Genomic DNA, 18,802 nt, shown 5'->3' with positions numbered 1-18,802 from the left:
TATAATAGAAAAATACTGAGGGGTGAGACGGTGGCCATTAACAGCGTGGCTGTGACGAACTGCCGTCACATGACTTCACTTTGATGGACTTTGGCTGCTGTGAAAACTGAAACTGTCACATGCACTGTTGAAAACCCTCGGAGACAATCAAATTAAGTTGTCATAGACATCTTCAGACTGTACATACATGTGAAAGATGTGTCAAATGTTTTAGGGTTGTTTTTTTTTTTGTTTGTTTTGTTTGTATGTGCTCTCTCATCTGCTGTTTGTTTTTTGTTGCAACATGACTGTGTGATGTGTGTGAGCCTAACCAGGGCGTGTCATTCTTCCTCCCTGCTTCTTAAAGACTTCTGTTCACCGTGTGAAGACCCAAACCAAAGACTCACATGTAGACGCACACGCACACACATTTCCATTATCATCACCATTTCACAGTCAAGTACAGCATATATGGACCTGAGGCCACGGATCTGCTTCCTGTTTGGTCAGTCTTGGCAGTTTTACACATTTGTACAGTGTTTTTTTGATGTTTTTTACAGCTAAAAGATTTTATTTCAATAAACATGTTGCTAAAACATTATTGTGGCGCTCTCTGTGCATTCACTGGGTTTTCGAGGTGGGCTGGACGAAACAGGGAACAGATTGCTGGAAAAGGTACAGTATTCCATTGTCACCACCATCCTTCACACATGGAGAGAAAAGATATTTGGTGGAAATATGTTTATTGTGGAATTCACTTGTAAAAGTTTCCAAATCCTAAAATCTATGGAAAAGAAATTAAGGCACAAAACAATATTTGTTTTTATAGAACATTCTCTTCATTCCATAATTTAGAATATATAACTCTAAAATAATGAAGCAATTTTTTTTCTTGATCCACTAGTCACAATTTTAAAAATATTTTTCTCTGTTAATTAAATACAATAAAAAAGTAGGAATCTCTGTCATTTTCAACTCGCAACATCTACCTGAATGTACATTTTCAGAAAAAGTCTGATGAAGGCTAGAATAGATGAAATATACTTTTATGCACGGTTATAATTTTCTCCTTGGTTCATTTTCTCCTTCCGTCTTGGTCTCAAAACTACTGCCGCCATATAAAACTTGTTTTTCTCTTGGAGTTCTTAGGAAAGCACAAGAATCTGTAAGTCTGACTTCAAAGACAAAATAAAATTTTGTATTGGACAGAAAAACAGTGCTTGTAACAATTTTGCAAAAGAATAAAACTGGAATAAATTTCAAAATGCTTTAATGCAATTTTCAAAGTAAATCGAAAATCTTGGTCCCAACATTGGGAAATAGTCATTGTAAAACATTAAGTCACGAAAGTAAGTTGACCATGTTAGTAGTTTTCTATAATATCTGGAGAATAATTATGTTAAGATATTTAGACTAAATTAGCTAATTTCATCATCTAAATTTATCCAGATAAGACTTTAAAAAATCTAATGAAGCATGATCATTATGTGAAAATAGTGACGTAATTAAATATTTTTGGCAAAAAACAGATGGCTGACATAGTACCATGAACTACTCATTCTAAGAAAAAAACATATATTGTTATGGGGAAAAAAAAGGAATGTCATCTTTTTTAACAATGAAGTCTTAAAAGTTTTGCATAGTTGTTAGAACGGTCAGAATATCAGACAGATGATCTGTAAAAACAAACAAAAAAGTAAAGCTCCTGTGGTTCTACAGTCATCTCCAGAAATATGCTGCTTGGTCAGAAAAAAACAATCAGCCCTAGGAGGTGGGGCTCAGTGCTATGAATCACTCACGTGCATGTGCTGCTCACGCCTCCCCCTTGCTCTCTGCTAAGCTACAGCTAGTTCACCGAAATGAAGCATGTAATGAATGCTCATACCGTGTTTCCCCGAAAGTAAGACAGTGTCTTACTTTCTTTTTATCCCCAAAAGCCCCACTATGTCTTACTTTCGGGGTATGTCTTATATTGGAAAAAATTGTTTTAAATTTTTTTTGTTTTAACCATAAAATTAACATTAACAACATGAACAGTATTGTATTCACCACAAAACAGTTTTATAAAAGAAAGTGCAGGGGACGGCGCGGTGACGTATGAAGAGGGGGACGGTGCGGACGTGGGCAGGAGGCGCCAATACCCCCGTGTTTCCCCGAAAGTAAGACATGTCTTACTTTCGGGGAAACACATGTCTTACTTTCGGGGTACAGACATATGTCTTACTTTCGGGGTACGGCTTATATATTAGCAGACCCCCCTGGAATCCCCGATACGTCTTACAATCGGGGTTGTCTTACTATCGGGGAAACACGGTATTTAGCATGGCCTCCAAAGACAGCAGATAAGCCGTTGTCCCGTAACGGTAAGTTGTCTCGCCGCCATTTAGCACATTTAGCAGCACGAGCTGAATTGATAGAAATGGCATTAGGAGCCATTTTGTTTCCCTAAGACATTCTCATGAAGAGGATGGTAAGGGTTGTCCATATTTTGTTTGATATTATGAAGAATAGTTGTTTGCATCATTATCTCCAGATAATTAGCTGTCTCATACGTTCACAACATATAGTGACAGTTTTAACAAATATGCAAAAAAAAAAAAAAAACATTTTGTAAAAGTTAGGCTACATACTGCAGCTTTAACTATTCCAGTTTCTGAGTTAGTGACTGAAAGCCCGTTGCCCACTGACGTACAGACTGGTACACTCTAATGTGTGTCATGGGTGACTGTGTCTGGATCATTTGTAATGGTTTAGGGATGAGTTTTTAAGGAGATGTTATGCTTGGAGGATAATTATGCAAAACCAAAAATCCCCAAAATCTTGTCAAAAGATTTTTGGGCAAAAATACTTGAAACTTTTTGTTTTATATCTAAAAATCTGGAGTGATATCTAAGTCCAGATGTCAAAGGATTACATTTTGAAAATAAAAAAAGACTAGAACCAGAATTGGAATGTTTTAGAAAGGTAGAAATCAACTGTGGACAACATTTGTATTTCAAGACTGTTCTTTTTTTTTTACTTCAATATGAATCTGAATCTTTTTTTTTTCTGATTGCTTAAAAAAGTGCTTTTTATACTGAATATATTATCAGCGGGGATGGACATAATCACTATTATAAAACGTTTTGCACAGCTGATGCCAACAATCAATTCCATTATTTATTTTCTTCCACTAGGTCTGTCTCAGACACCAGTGCGTCAAGCTGGGAATAACATAAAACCAGATTTGAGCATGTTCCAGTAAGTTAAAGAAAAACACATTTGGCAGTATATTTTGGTATATGAGCTAAGTTAACACATCCGTCTTCAAGAATATTTACCACCCATAAGTCAGGCTTCCAGACTAGCCATATTGGTTCTGATTAATCTGAAACAACAGACATATTGTGTCAGCCAAGCTACCTTTTATAGAACCCAGTTTAAACTTTGCATGTCCAGCCTTAAACCCTGAGATAATGTGATCTAGTTGTTAGAAATTGAGCTTAAGTGCCCTTTTTCTAATTCTGAAGGACTACTTTTATTTGCGTTTTCTGTTAAAGTTAGACAGCTCTTCATGTGGGTTGCCAAATAATTGAATTAAAGCAGAGAGATGGAAAATGTAGCCTGCAAGAAATATACAAATTTTAGGACCTGGAATCAACTAAAGACAATTTAAATTAGTTTACAGATCAGAATAAATGAAGAAGGGTGAATACAGAGACACCTGTGATTAGAAAAACAGTAAAACAGCAAGGAAGTTCTATCGACGCTCTGATGAAGGACACCCATGGAGTCTGTGTGAGAAAGGACGATGCTGGGGATAGAGTGAGAGGGAGGGAGACGATGTGCTGTGCCTGACACTCGTGCTTTATTTTCCATGTCTTCTATGCTTATTCTTTCCTGGAAATTGATTTAAAAGAAGCACATTCTTTTCCAAACTATTCAGGAACACATAACAAGCTTAAAGTTATAACTTATTAAAAACAAACAAAAAAAAAAACAAACATCAAATATAAATGTAACCTTTTTATTAGAATTTGAAGAAATGTTAAACTGTTATAAGGGTTCCCAGATTCTCCCAAAAGTTTTAGTTCTACAGTAAGAGCTAACAAAACAGTGACTTGTGTTTTTCTTGACATGTGTTTTGTTTTCAATTATCAGCAATTCCACGTGGATTGTCTCAATTATGAGTTTATTACCTGACACATGCAATTTTATGGGATTCCCATAAACGTAGACTTAACCCTACCGTGAGAGGAGCACGTTTATTGTTCGGGTTGTGGCAGTTCGACGTCAAACTGTTAAGCAGTCAAACCGGCCTGAGACAGAGTAAACCTGCACCTTATGTGCAAATGTTAAAAGCAAAGCAAGCTGCCAAAAGTTGAAAAACCGCCCAAAACCAGCTGAGTATGTTTTCTCTCCATGAACACACTGTTGAGCCTTTGTGTCTGTCACTGTTAACCCACACCTGGCACGCTGCCTTTGCACACAAAGTCTCTTTGGACTCCTCGCTCTGCTTTAAACAGACCTGAGACGAAAACATCCCCGAGCAGGTGCCGGACCTGCCGGCGGAGGTCAGCGGGGTCAAATATCACTCAAGAACAGCTATTTAGCAGCCGGGATTGAGGAGGTCAGAGGTTAATAACACTCTCCACGGCCCCTCCTTCCGTCTGCACTCCATATTAGCAGTTAGACGGCGTCATATGCTCGCCGGTTACGCTTTACGATTGGTCCGTTTCTATGGCAACACGTTGGCCTGTATATGTGTGTGCTGACCGACCTCGCTTCCCTTCTCCTGCTGCTTTTTTCATCCAATCCAACACAATCCCTCCTTCTGTGGCAAGCTCTACCCTTTAGACGACGAGCGTGTGTGTTGGAGAGTGTGTTTGCCTGTCATTCAGTTAGTATAAGCTCTGAGCTAAGCATTTGTTTCCCTCTCCCACATACTGACACATTTCATGCAATGTAGCACGCCAGGGTGTGCTATATGGCATGTAGCCATGCATGCGGGTCTGTGCTATGTGGTAGACACTAAGTATTTCAGTCTCTGTTACCTGGCAGGTGATTGTAAACATTTGCTTCATCACTTTTCAGAATTCACCTCACGTGGACATTTGCAGACTGAATTGTAGTTAACTCAAACATTTCGAGCCCCGCACAGTCAAACACTTGATTAGAAGCCATGAACACCATCATAAGAGCTCAGAAAACTCTCATGTCTGCTCTCTTTGAGAGCGGGATCTGTTTTTGTGGTATGTCCAGCATATCTCTGTTTATGCTGGACAGTATCAGCTGTTTGGAGAAGAACGGGAGGCTGCTGCCGATATCCCAACTGTTTCGTCCAGATATACATTCTTCTCCGATGTTGTTTGACGAAAGATTTGCTTAGCCTGAGCCTTTTGTCCCACCGCAAAGTTGCTTAAAAGGACAGTACTATGTTTCATGAGCATGGACAGGAAAGCTGAAAACGCAATGGAGAATCTGAGACAAGACTTGAAAGTTGATGTTTATAGACGTTCTCCATCCAGTCTGACTGACCTTGATCTGTTTTACAAAAGGGCTGATCATATGTTGAGATGGTTGAAGTTTACTTGCAACTGTAGTTTGAGTAAAATATGATTATAGCAAGTTTTTTTTTTTTTCCTCAGGAGGGCCGACTACAAATGAACACCAGGCTTTCAACAAATTTCATGGTTTGTTTTGGGGGGAGGGATGAAAGAATATGTATCCTTTTCATTCCAACTCATAAGTATGCAACACTTTATTATATAAAGGCCCAATAAAAACATTAAAGTTTGTGGCTGTAACACAAGAAAATGTGAACACAGCATTCTTGGTCAGCTTTATAAACTACTGAAATTACACTGAATTACAGTAAAGCTAAATTGACGTCTAATGAATTGCTAAAGAGACCAAACTTCCTGTTTGCCTGTTTTTATTGCTCATCTGCATCATCGCCACCAACAGCTGCTTTCAATCTAAACACCACATCCACTAACGGTTGTTTTCTCACGCCAGAGCAGGCGACCTCTTTGGTTCACAAACTCAAATATGAAAACGGCGTATACCAAAAGAACAAATATTTCTCTTTGGGTTTCCTTGTGAGAACGAATTTTCAAAATTATGCAGATTTTTGGAAATTGCCGTACACGTTGAGAACCTTATGTTTGAAAAAAAAAAAAAAAACTCAATTCCTATCTGCACAGAGCCAAACCCAAAAAGTCATGGGTGCATTGGCCAACAGCTTAAAAACAATTACCTCTTCTTGAGATGTGTTGAAAAGACAAAAATTACCCTCCCTAAACCATAGCAGCCCCCTTCCCTCAATCTCCAGTTTCAGTCAGCTGCAATTACGAGGATCCTGACACACCCAGAAACCAAACTGGAAATCTGGTTTCCATCTCGCTCGATGTGTTAATGCAACACTAAACGCTCGTAACCCATTTGCTGGGCTGCAGTTACAGTCTATTAGGTGACTGTCGATTTGAAACAGGTGATTTTAATCACAAACATGTGTCCCCGCACTTTGACTGACAGAGGACTTCCTGTTTGTCTTTGCGGTACAGTCTGTTGTCAGGATATGGACTGGCAGTGGCAGCCATCAGGCAAACAACTAGGAGCTTTGCATCCCACTCCTCTGAGAAAATTACAGTAATTTAACAGCGGCAGCTAAAATCCGGTAGAGTAAGAACAGACTGTTACCCGTCAGTCATATTGTAAAGACGGGATAATGCCACATTATGCTCGTGGTCCGTATATCAGTGGTTCAGATCTATTCTAGGTGTGTATACAACTACAAATCTCTGTGTAAAAAAAAAAAAAATATATATATATATATATATATATGACATGTCTAATGATATGTCTCCAATTCTACTTTAGTTTTATTAAATCATGTAGTGCTTAAGAGAGTTTTCAGTACATAAGCTTAATCTGTATGTGGTGTTACTGTGCTTTTTTTTTCATTTTCACAGACACACCAAACTATTTCAAGTATAACCAGAGTAAGAACAAGAAAATAGCTTTGTAAAATAACTGAGCAAACCTCTTGTTTCCCCCTTGACCCCTTTCACCCTCTAATCCCATAGTGATTGATTGAGCCACTCTTGGTTGTAATGACTCTCAGTTATTTTATTTCAGAAAGCTTGTGATTCTGAAGATGTCTTTGTGACAAATCTCAGAGAGGCCTTTGTGTTGCTTTTGGTTGGCAGTCGTGAGTCGGTAGTTTGTCCTTGGAGTAATTTTGATAGTCCGGCGATTCCTGGGAAGACTCACCACTTTCCCTTGTTTTCTCCATTGGTGGATAATGGCTCTCATTGAGGTTTGGTGGAGTTCCAAGCTAAGCTTGTGTAAGAGAAGCCTTTCCTGAAACTGGTGTGTGATGGGATGAAATTTGAATGCATCACTAAATTTTAAAGGAGCTTAGTTCAAGGAGACTAAAACATTCGCAAGAGTGGCTCAATCAATCACTTATGGGACTTAATTGGAAACTGATTTCATGAGTTCTTTTCAGTAGTAATCGAACTATAAGTAAGATCTTCACGAATGGCAAATGTTCATGTTTTTTGTTTGTTTTGATTTTGTATACCAGGACAATACGTCAAAATAGCTAAAATAAATATTTTATTACTACTAGGGGTAAATCTTTTGCTGCAAATAACTAATAAAACAGAATTTAAACAATATCACAGTTAATTCAAGTTAAACAATGAATACATATTTTTTAAGTAAACATATATATAATTTGTAGTTTGAATTTTTTTCAAGAATTTTGTTCAACATACTGGAAAAATTTTTTTTTGTATGAATGCAGGTATTTTTTAAAACAACAAAACTAAAATCCAAGTCAGTTGTTATTTTTTTAAATCACTGATGATATTGTGCCTCTTGTCCACATATACAGAGAACCAACTTTAAACTGTGTAACAAATATTTAAAGCAGTTAAACTTCTTTAATCCACTAAGATTAGAGGTTTGTCAGCCGTGTTTGTTTGCAAATTTACAGATATTTAAGCTCAGGAAGCTTGGCTTTCTTCACAGGTTAGAACAGGTAAAAGATGGCAACACATCTCAGAGTACCTACAGTGATGAAGGAGAAGGAGCAGGAGGGTGCAGAACAACAAAGAAGCCTTTGTGACCCGCACACACCATCAAAGACTAACATTACGTCCCGTATAACGTGCGCATTCCTAAACTTTGCCATCACTCAGCACATTGTGATCCTCTTAATTCTAAGCTCACAACCTGAGTGAGTGTGTGGGTTCATATATAAAACAGTCGACGCGTGTCTGACGGTTGGAAAAACACCTTCGAAAGAGAATTAAATGTAACAACTAGCTGTGACTTTACAGCTCAGCTCACCTGACTCACAGGTGACTTTGGAGGAGCTCAGCTGCTGCGCCTCTTCCAGCTTAACGGCAGCGAGGTGAGCAGCGTTGTTTGTGCAAGACGCCTGAGACAGGAATCCTGTCAGGTGCAGAGATCACAAACAAACCTCTGAAATGTCACTTTGACTGATGAAGACATTTGCAGAGTTCCTTGTTATTTTTGTTAATGTACCGTCAGTCAGAAGTGATAAATCACCTGTCCTGTTGTCATGTGTTTTTTGACTGTGCGATACCGCACACATTGCTGCATGAAGAAAAACATGAAGCTTTTCTTGCACCTCATTTACTTTGCAACAACAATCAGCAGACATAATCCTGTCTGCTTATCTGGTAGGCTTCTGATATTTAATTGCTTTTAAAGGTTAATATGAGTAGAATCTGCTAATTCTACTCAAATTATATTAGAAATGTGACTAATTTATTAGTCCAGGTCTTTTGTTCCAGCTTTCACCCTTACAGTAATTCTCTTGCTGAAATTCCTTGCTGGTTCCACCAGTTATACCCGGTTATTCTGTCCGTTTCTTCCCCATATCTCCTGCTGGCTTATTCCTTTGGTTTTATGGTTGTTGTTCTGCTCTGGCTCCCCTGGCTCTCTGTTTTTTGGGATTTTTTTTTTTGGTAAGTTTTGTTTAGTTTCTCTTTTTTTAAAAAATCAAAACTGCCTATCTGATCCATGCTCCCAGTCTGCATGTTGTTCCATCCTCAAATTAACACATCATGACAATTTTTACATGCTTTTTAAACTAAATTAAACAATTTTAGTTCCATAAGGCATTGTTTTACCCTTTTTTTTTTCCAACTACTGTGTTGTGCATCAAACTAATTACACAAATATGATATTAAAAAAAATGATTAATTTGTATAAATTAATAAGAATTTTGACAACTCCCATCTGGACATTACAAAAATAATAATTAAAGAAAGTTAATTACATACCTTCAGCTGGTAAGGTGAAGGTCAATTTAATGTTTTAAAAGTTAGCCAAATTCAGGAATATCTGTTATTATGTTGAGGTCTAAGGTGAATAATTGCAGTCATAAAAACTCAAAATATTCATACGTATTTCCCCTGAAATATAAAAAAATAGCATTGGCCCAATTAATTTGTTCAAAAGACAAAAATAGAATCTTATGAATAATTAATATTTATTCATTTACTGTAAAGGCTGTAATAGTCATTTCATGGATTTAAATTTCAGACAATTAATGTATGCATTTGTTATATAGTAACTTGATAGTCATGTTTTAAAAAAGTATTTTGATAAATATTGTCCGCTTTTATGTCTATTTTTACAAGAGCAATGATTGTGTCCATTGGAATAAAAAAAGAAGCAAAAAAACCAAAACAGAAAATACTTGTTTGTGAAGCCGCTGAAATACAGCTAAATATTTATTTTATTGTCAAACAATAATAAACTAAAAATATCAATTCAAAGTAACAGAGAAAAAGCAATCAAAACCACCCTCTTAGAAATAAATATTAATTTTCTACAGGCTGAATTTAAAGCCTCACTAAAATTAAATAAATGATGGCAGTAATGCAACATAATTGTGTAACTACTCTGCTTTTCTAGCTCTGTGAGAAGGGGCTTATTTCCTAATCCAACAACAGATTCCAAGAATAGACGCTCTTCATTTTACAGGCTTAAAAACCCTCCGAGCCGAGATCCAGAGCAACCATTTGTTTGATTTAGCTACAGCCACTGACGCAATGAGGGCCATAAACACTTCCGGACCCTGATTTTTTTTCTTAAATGTTGTTCCTCAGAACATATGTGGTGACTCAAAGACCACGAAACAAAGGCAGGAGAGTAATCTTGGGTTTTCTTTTAGCAAATGTTCCTGCAGGAGCTGACATCTAGCCTTTCCGTCCACCCGTCCGTCTGTCTATCTTTGTCGCTCCCTCAGGGCGTCGATTGTTCTCGGGCCAATTCAACGACTCAACAAGGCGATCGGCTCGCTTCTGCGTGTCTCACGTGGAGCCAAGAAAACAAAACAAAAACAATGTAGGAAACATGATTTTATTTTGCGTGCGTGTTCAGTTCAGTCTCATCTTTGTGTCTGTGTTGAAATGCCACCTGCTCCAGAAAAACACAAGTGAAGTGGAACGGAAAGCCGCCCGAGGCTCCGCGCGCGCACACGCAGAGGAATGAGCAAACCAGGCGACAGCAAACACATGGAGAATGGGTTCAGAAGAGAGGAAGAAACGAGGGGGAGATGATGAAGAAGCGAGCGTATTAACATGCATGTTGGCTGTGCATGGGAGCAGGTGGTGTAACTGCAGAGAGCAGGAGGTGGCTGCCCTGCACACGCTCACATACCTGTAGGCAGGGTCAGAGGTCGCATGTTGTACAGCTGTTCTGTACGCCAGGCTGCTGAACTCCATCAGTGTGCGGGGAAAACACACACATGGACTCCACCATGACGTGTTGTCAGTTCAGACGCTGATCAACAGTCAACGCACCAACAGGATGACGGTATTGGTAAAGAAATGAAGAGGAGCGTTCAAAAATGCTCACTCCTGCCCAAGTGTCAGGTGATGTATAGCATGATTCCGGTTCTGCGGTTGGCTGATAACATATTCTAATTAAACTGTCTGTCTGTACAGCACCGACATTAAAATTTATGACACATATCTGATTTAACAAGTGACATCTGTTCATACAGTATTCATTCACACAAGCACAGCTGTATGTATATCCAGCCTGCAAGTCTGTTCTGTTCAGCTCAATTCAATTCAGTTTGATTGCATTTAGTTACAATTAATGTAACTTAAGTAAGTTTAATCAAAGTTATTTCAGCTTAGTATAATTCAGTGCAGTTCAAAGTTGGTTCAGTTCATTTCAGTTTCATTTGCTTCAATTTAGTTTAATTCAAGTCACTTTAATTAAATTAGATTTCATTCGGTCCAGTTTGATTTAGTTGAAATGGAATATTGCTATTCCACATACTGTAAAACATTTGCACAAAATAACAATTGCTAAGATCTCAGGCGTGCGCAAAGATCAACGTAAACGGAGTAAACCGCCCATGACCACAAATACCTCTAAAAATATAAAATATATAACTAAAAGTCATATATATCACGAATATTAACTATGAGCAGCTATTAAATATTTCAATATTTTTGCAAGTAGTTCAAAGGTGAGAGCTCAACTAAAATACAGTTTTTATCAAATATATTATTTATATGAAGTAATTGGAAAGAGATTAATTATGAAACACAAAGATTCTGCTTTTCTATGTAGGGGGAGCTGAGGAAGAAAAATATAAGTATGGCTCTTCTGGAGACCTGAAAATATGATAAAAATAAGAATCCTCAGAGTTGAGCTTCAGTGAGATCTAAAAATATGCTGATGTTTCAGTGGGTGCTGCACAGGTTTACGCTTGTTGATTTAGTTCCTTATGCGGGCCTGACAAGGGACTTATCAAAAGAGTAAGGCGTTGACTGAGACCGCTGCTATTCAGGGTGCTGACTGATTCTACTGCAGAATCAGAGGGAAAGCACAGAAGCTGGGTGGTTTGTCTTGGGACTCCTGCTTTTGTGCTCAAAAAGCTCACAGTGAAATAGCGAGCTAAACATCTATCTGCCACTTCCTTATAGGAGGCAGTGAAGGGAGCAGGTCAGGGCTACACCACCTAAACAGATGAGAAAGGGTTCATCGTTGAAGGATGGACATAGATGGCTAGATGGTTATCTTTCAGTCTTTACCTCTGAACTTTCTGCACTTTGTGCTTCTGTAGGTTGCAGCTTAGGAATGCGGTTGGACAGATGGAGGATGAGATGGGTGGCTTTACGGTACAGTGTTCCTGAGTGACGGCAAGATAGAGCTGGAGATGGATAGACAGATCAGATCTTTGTTTGCAGCAGTGTGGGGGTTGCTCCAGTCTGACTTGGTGAGCAAATAACTGGGTCAAAAAGCAAAGCTCTTGATTCTCTGACCTGTTTACATTCCAGTTCTCACCTGTGATCATAGGATGTGGTTTGTGACTGAAAAAGATTTGCTCTTGAGCACCTGAAATTACCTTCCTCTGCAGGGTGGCTTCAAATCTGCTTTGGGGATTTTTTTTTTCATCAGAACTACTAATGTAAAACAAAAAACAAAAAAAAAAAACACCATTCAGTTTTGGGGTATTTACTTAAATCTCTTCACAGTAAATAAGCTATCGGCACCTATAGCAACCCTGCCTTAAATCTCATTGCTAAATGTGTTTAAGTCTATAGATATTCTTGATTTTACAGATTTTTGCTTTCCTAAAATCTGTGTGCTCACCGTATCCTAACAGTACTGGTTCTAGTCCCAGTAGCAGCAGCAGCATCAGTATCAGTGCAGCTCAGCATGTTCGGGAACAGAGCGCAGTAATTCGCAGCAGATGCTAAGTGACAGTCGGGACTGTCACCATCAAGTCTCTGGAGAGTCTCGGAGACGTAGTGTGTTTGAGGACCTTCTGCCAAGTGTACAGTCACTCGTAGTCACCGCGGCAACCGCCTCCGTCTCCTTCCTGACTGACAGGTGATGGCGAACAAAGTGACAGCTACCGGAGAGAGACTGAGAGACAAACATGACTCAATCAATCAGGAAGAGGAACATAAAGAACATAATCACCTGCAGCTCACAGCTTCCTGTTTGTGTTTCGGGTTGTTATTCTTTTTTTTTCTTTTTTCTTTTTTTTTCACAACAGCTGGGTATTTACGGAAGTTGTTTGTTTCACGTGTTCAGAAGTTTGTGTTTGTTGCTTAGAAGGCGTACGTGAGGAAGAAGTCTTAATGTCTGACCTGATTTATATGAGGATTTAGCAGCATGTTTGTTGTTTTTATGCAGATCTAAATAACAGAAAGATGGTTTTCAGAATTTATCTAAAATCGGCATGTTGGGGTCAACCATCTATGCCACGACACTTTTTCTAAACCTAACCAAGTACCTTGAAGATAACCGGACAGTGGCTGAAAATAAAAGTGAACTTTTGGATGACAACAACGGGCAGAAAACAATAAGAATGAGGTCAAACAAATGGATGTCTGTAACTTTAATACATTTCTAAGCATTTATACTTACTGGTCCACCAATGTTAAAAACTGATTATGTTTAACAACAGCTTCTTGAAGTTCTTTCAAAGCTGCTTCAATTCATGAACACATTTTTTGTGCTTGTGAACAGATTCCAGCTTTCTAATTTTGCTGATTTTTTGGCAGCTTCTGCGAAGGAAAAAATAAAAATAAAGAGCTGGAGATAGAGAGATTTTCTCTTTGCTACAACAAAGAGAAAACTCCAATGTAATTCTATGTATGTACTAACAGTAACAATAAAGGCAGATAGAAACTGATACAGTCGATTTTATCTATAACCAACAATTTCTTATGTTACTTCATAAAATTTGTTTCGTACTTTAACGTCTCGAAAAAGTGTTTAAGTTCCCCCTTTTTTTCCGTGCCCTGCGCATGGGTTTTACGTAAATTTTTAGTGTTGAAAATAAAATCTTCCCATCTTTACTGCCCTCACAGTTTAAATATCTCCTTGTCTCCTTGGCAGCATTTCACACTCTGAAGACTTTGGCCATAAAAGTCTGTTTTTACCTTCGGGCTGCTACTTTATATGTGTCTGCCTTACACACACACACACACGCGCGCGCGCGCACACACACAAACGCACGCATGCACACACACACGCACACACACACTAGCACGCTCACATACACATGTATAAATAAAGCTGCAGAAGCGCACACTAACATCCCTGCCAGTCATAAAATCCCCGGACCCTGCAGGACAGAGCGTGACGAGGGCAGAGGGCATCCTACTGAGTGTGTGTTGGGATCTATGTGTGTGTGTTAACTTCCCCGTCATTGAGGCAGAAAATGACCCAGCGGTCGGCTGAGCTCCGAGAGGTTTTATGGAGTAAGAAGGGGGCTTCCTTTTTCCATCTTTTTTTGGGCAACGTGCCTCGTTTCTTATACCTCTATCTTCTTCCTCTCTCCTTTCATCCATCTTTTCCTCTTTTCTTCCTTTTTTGACCTGCACTTTTCTCAGTTTTTCCCTCTTTTTTTTTTTACTGCCTGTTTTAATAATTTACTCCTTATTTTATATTGCTTCACTCCCTCTTTTCCCTATCTGCCATGCAGTTTTCCCTCTTTCCTCCCCTTTCATCTCTTCCTCCCTTTTACTCATGCACCTGGCATCTACTCCTTCTGCTTTTATTTATTATGTCCTCCTCGTACTTCACCTTGAGTCGCCTCTCCTTCCTTTTCTTAGACTGTGGAGAGAAGATAAGAGTGTTGGACGCAGGAAGGGAGATGTTGTCGTTTCTTTTCCTCGCCATTTTCTCCCCTGTATCATCCAATGAGTCCATTCAGATGGGAAAATCTCGCCTGCTTTCTTCTCATTCCTCCGCTCTATCTCCATCACTCATCTCCACTACTTGCCTCCTCACTTCTTCATTTTTCTTCCACTTCTCCTTACTCTTCCTGCCTGAAGGAGCAAAGTGATGACATCTTGGTGAATGGTGATCAGGATTCCATGTTTTTCTTTACTTTGAATAAATTGAAACATCATAGAGGAATCCAGAGAAGAATTTAAGATAAAGGAAGCAAAGATTTATTTTTTGGGGGAAACCAAGGTAAATGTTAAGATGAGTCATTTTATTCATTGATGTGGTTTATCATTTTGAAGGAAGTCATTGTTGTGCCTGAGCTGTGGGCTGGTTACCTTTCCATTTTTTAGGCACAAAAAGAACTAATAACATATCATCTCCACAGCGAAACATCCCCAAACATCATTCTTTGGGGATGTTTTACTGCAGAAGGAAAGAGAAGCTGATTTTTTTGGGAATATGGATGCAAAAAAAAAAAAAAAACAAGAAAGAAAAACTGTTAGAGCTTGCAAACTGTGGTTGTGATATGATAAAAGTGTTGCAATGTAAATGTGTGTGAATACTTCTGCAAAGCACTTTTAGCAGGACTTTGTTTACCAAAGGAAAAAAAAAAATTCTTACACCGTCTATGAATCAAACTTTGTTTATGGAGCACTTCTGCCAGAAACGCCGGCATATAATACAGCGAGCGATCACACTATGAACAAAAAAATTAAATAACAAAATATTAGATGCATTGATATGTAGCAAAAAGAAACAGATACAGATGTAGGAATTGGAAAAATAAATATTAAAAGTACTTAAAAAGTACTTAAATGGAATGACAACATAAACCCTCAACACATAAAACGTGTTTTATCTGAAAAATGAAACGAAGAGGCAAAAGTTAACAAAAACATGTTAATATGAACAAGAAATAACAAACTTTGCATTAAATTGTGTTCTGTGTCATCAAAGTTCAAACCGGAGGTAAAATAAAACTAAGCGGATGCAATAAATATGGGATCATGTTGGAGTAAGATGTAGGCGTAGAACGTAATAAGAAATGAGACATAAAGCTGTCTCACTGCGGCTTTTAGTTCTAGCATCATCATCACACCTCTGAAGTGTTGGTGTAACAACAAATCTGACAAACATGTTCAAACACTTCTTTACAAAGATATCTACCTGATGTAGAAAGTGAAAAAGACAAGAACATTAAACAGTTAAACTGTTTCTGGGACAAAATAGGTTCAACTGGGAATATAAGTCTTTTGAGGTTTGCCTCTATCACCTTTGCACATCTGGAAAATGAAACTGGGGAAAAAAAGGGAAGCCGAGGTCTGACAGGGACAGATGTGCTTATTAGGGATGGAGACCAGTTGCGTCAACTGGTACGAAATAGGAAACAGTAGTGTTTCCTTGAGCCAGTCTCAAAACAACAGGTCAAGAAAAGAAATAGACATGAAATGCCTCTGAGTACTTAATTTTAGTAGTTAGTAGTTTAGTAGTTGCTAAAATACTAAACTGGTATTTGGTGTATTACTTTAAAAATTAATTAATTTGTTCCGGTAAATATATGTGCAGTGTATTACTTAATATCCCTTCACATATCATTAAAATGATCAAGGTTCAGACTTGAACAGCCACTTCCGACCAGTTATTCCAACCGAGATGCAAGCCCGTCTCATTTGCTTCATTTTAGGGGCTGTAAGAGTCTCCATAATTTACACGAGGCCATGCTGATGTTGCTGATGTCTGAAACAATCTGCTGCAAGGCAAAGACCAGCTTCTTTGCCAAACTGATGCACTCCTTTGCAGCAGTTTAAAATATTTAGGATGTTTTTTTTGTTATAAATGTTTCATGTGTTGGACAAGTGAGTTCAGCGTGTAGTTCAGATCGTGCTTGAAGCATTTAAGGAGGATTCAGTCCTCAAATACAGCACTTTAGCCGGCTTTCAGCTGTTTTGTTTGTGCATTGGGCAAACAGCTGTTTCACTCCTTTAATCCCCTTGCTGACCTCAACTCCTCGTCCTCCATTTCATCTCATCTTTATTTTAATTTCCCTTCCATCTGTTTTATGGGTGAAAACAGGAGATTTCACATCTCACAAACAATATATTTGAATAAAAAGGCAAAAATGAATAACTAATACAACACAAATTCTTATTGTACTGAATTCTCAGTCTTTTTTTTTTTCTTTCCCCCCCTCCCCGTTTAGAGGATTAGAGGTCCTAATCTCTGTAGGTTAAATTAGAGGATTGAGGTCGGATGTTAACACGGAGCTCAACATCTGTGACGTTTCTTTTTTTTTTTCATCTTTCTTGTGCTTCTTTAGGTTTTAGAGAGAGAACAGAAAATTTCCCCAAAGGTTTGTGTGATTCCCGATAAAGCTGAAGCAGGAAATAACGAATCGGATCTGTTTGTCGGACAGCAGCGCTCGCGTTGTCAGAAATCAAAAGGAAAATGGGAAGGGAGGAAAATAAAAGCCAGCAGGCAGTTTATCTGCTCTGAAACACACTGACAACTGAAAACACCAACAAACCACATCATCAATATGTGAAATGATCAATAATGATTTGTAGCGGAACTGTGACGACTGCTGTGGAAGATTGCCTCAGACAGGCTGTCTTTACTCTGCAAACAGCATTGTTATATTATGCTTTAGCTTTGATGTGCCTAGTAATGCTGTTTGAAACACTGAACAAATACTTTGAGATCAAATCATAGCTGCCAGATGAGACAGCTTGGACCACCACAGGCTGCCGAATGAGCCTCCGAACTTCCAGTTTCAGGCTTCTTGACAGATTTTCTTTCATAACGTGCCTGCAGACAGCAGTGGTCTGGAAGCTAGTCCAGCATATGCAGGAGGTCTTCTGCTCATCTGATGCTGAGAGGTAATGGATTGGCTAGAAGGAGAGGTTTTCAACCAGAATAAGTCCACCCTCTGGGCCGGTGTCTCTGTCTTAAATGGTTTTTTTATTGGGCTTTTATTCACAGGTTTTTCAGTAAGGAAGGATCTCCAACGCTACATATTGTGAAGCTTCTCAGTTAAAAAATAAAAAAGGGTTTGAAGTTGTTGTTTTTTTTTTCTTTTCACTTTAATGAAGATTCTTATGCAGTTTGTTGTGTTTTCCAGATTACCAGTTATGAGTTAACATCTTGTCTAAAAGTTGGTACATGCAAATATTTCCTCAAGTATCAGGAATACTGTGTGCAGGGTATAATTCCTTTTTACAGGTAATCTGCCAATTTTATGAATTAAACTGAAACTAAACACCTTTTCCCAAAAACATTTTTTTATTTATTCTCAAAGTGGGAAAATATATTTTTTATTTCCTGCTTTAGTATTTGATACAAAACTGTTTTAGGTTTTTATCATTTCTTTTTATTTCAAAGAAATGAAATAAACATGACTTGACTATAAGGGCCCTTGTGGATTAAACCACTGAGATAATTTCTGAAATCAGAAGGGAGGAGAAACAAGGCAGAGCAAAAGCAGAGTCTGAGTTTCAGTCCTCTGTGTGCTGAACGCACCCTTCCTGATATTCCTGGAAAAGGAAGCCGATGATACTGAGTGTTGTAGAACAGAGAAACAAAACACGATGACACCGAGATGAACCAAGCGATGACACGGCTGGAAGCTATGCCGGAAACTCAAACAACTCTTAAATTGTCTGTCACTTCAGTCACGGGCAGCGGTGACAGAGAGGGCTGAATATTCTCTTTGGGTGAGCAAACATGTTTGGGCATGTAGGGATATAAATACGAAGCCACAGACACACAGCTCTTTTAGACGTGTTTGCATTCGGCTTTGCATAAACCCTGAGGTCATTCGGTGAAGCTGCGTCTCCCTGACAACCTGTGTGTGTGCAACAGGTAAAATCACTATCCTGCCCTCTGTGGACTCCTTTACACGTTCTCCCCTCAGTCGTTTTGGTCCCCCTCCCTCACATCCCACCGGCTCCTGATACAATGTTACGGGTGGCTGAGCAGCCGATGGAGCGATCCCCGAAACTAATAAATAAACACACAGGGCGTCAGCGGCCTGCTACAGGGTCTACTGCAGGGTCTGCAGGGTAGTTTGGTCTGACTGATCTGCTGCACAGAT

General features: G+C 38.7%; 1 protein-coding gene across 8 annotated transcripts in view; it reads left to right on the top strand.

Annotated features, from left to right (window-relative positions):
- The window catches only part of LOC103471465 (protocadherin-1), a 212,805-nt gene that overhangs the window by 23,172 nt on the left and 170,831 nt on the right, over positions 1–18,802 (top strand). The gene's annotated exons all lie outside the window — the stretch shown is intronic.

The sequence above is a fragment of the Poecilia reticulata genome, linkage group LG10, assembly GCF_000633615.1.
Source record: "Poecilia reticulata strain Guanapo linkage group LG10, Guppy_female_1.0+MT, whole genome shotgun sequence".
Lineage (NCBI taxonomy): Eukaryota > Metazoa > Chordata > Actinopteri > Cyprinodontiformes > Poeciliidae > Poecilia > Poecilia reticulata.
This window is presented reverse-complemented; position numbering and strand designations above follow the sequence as displayed.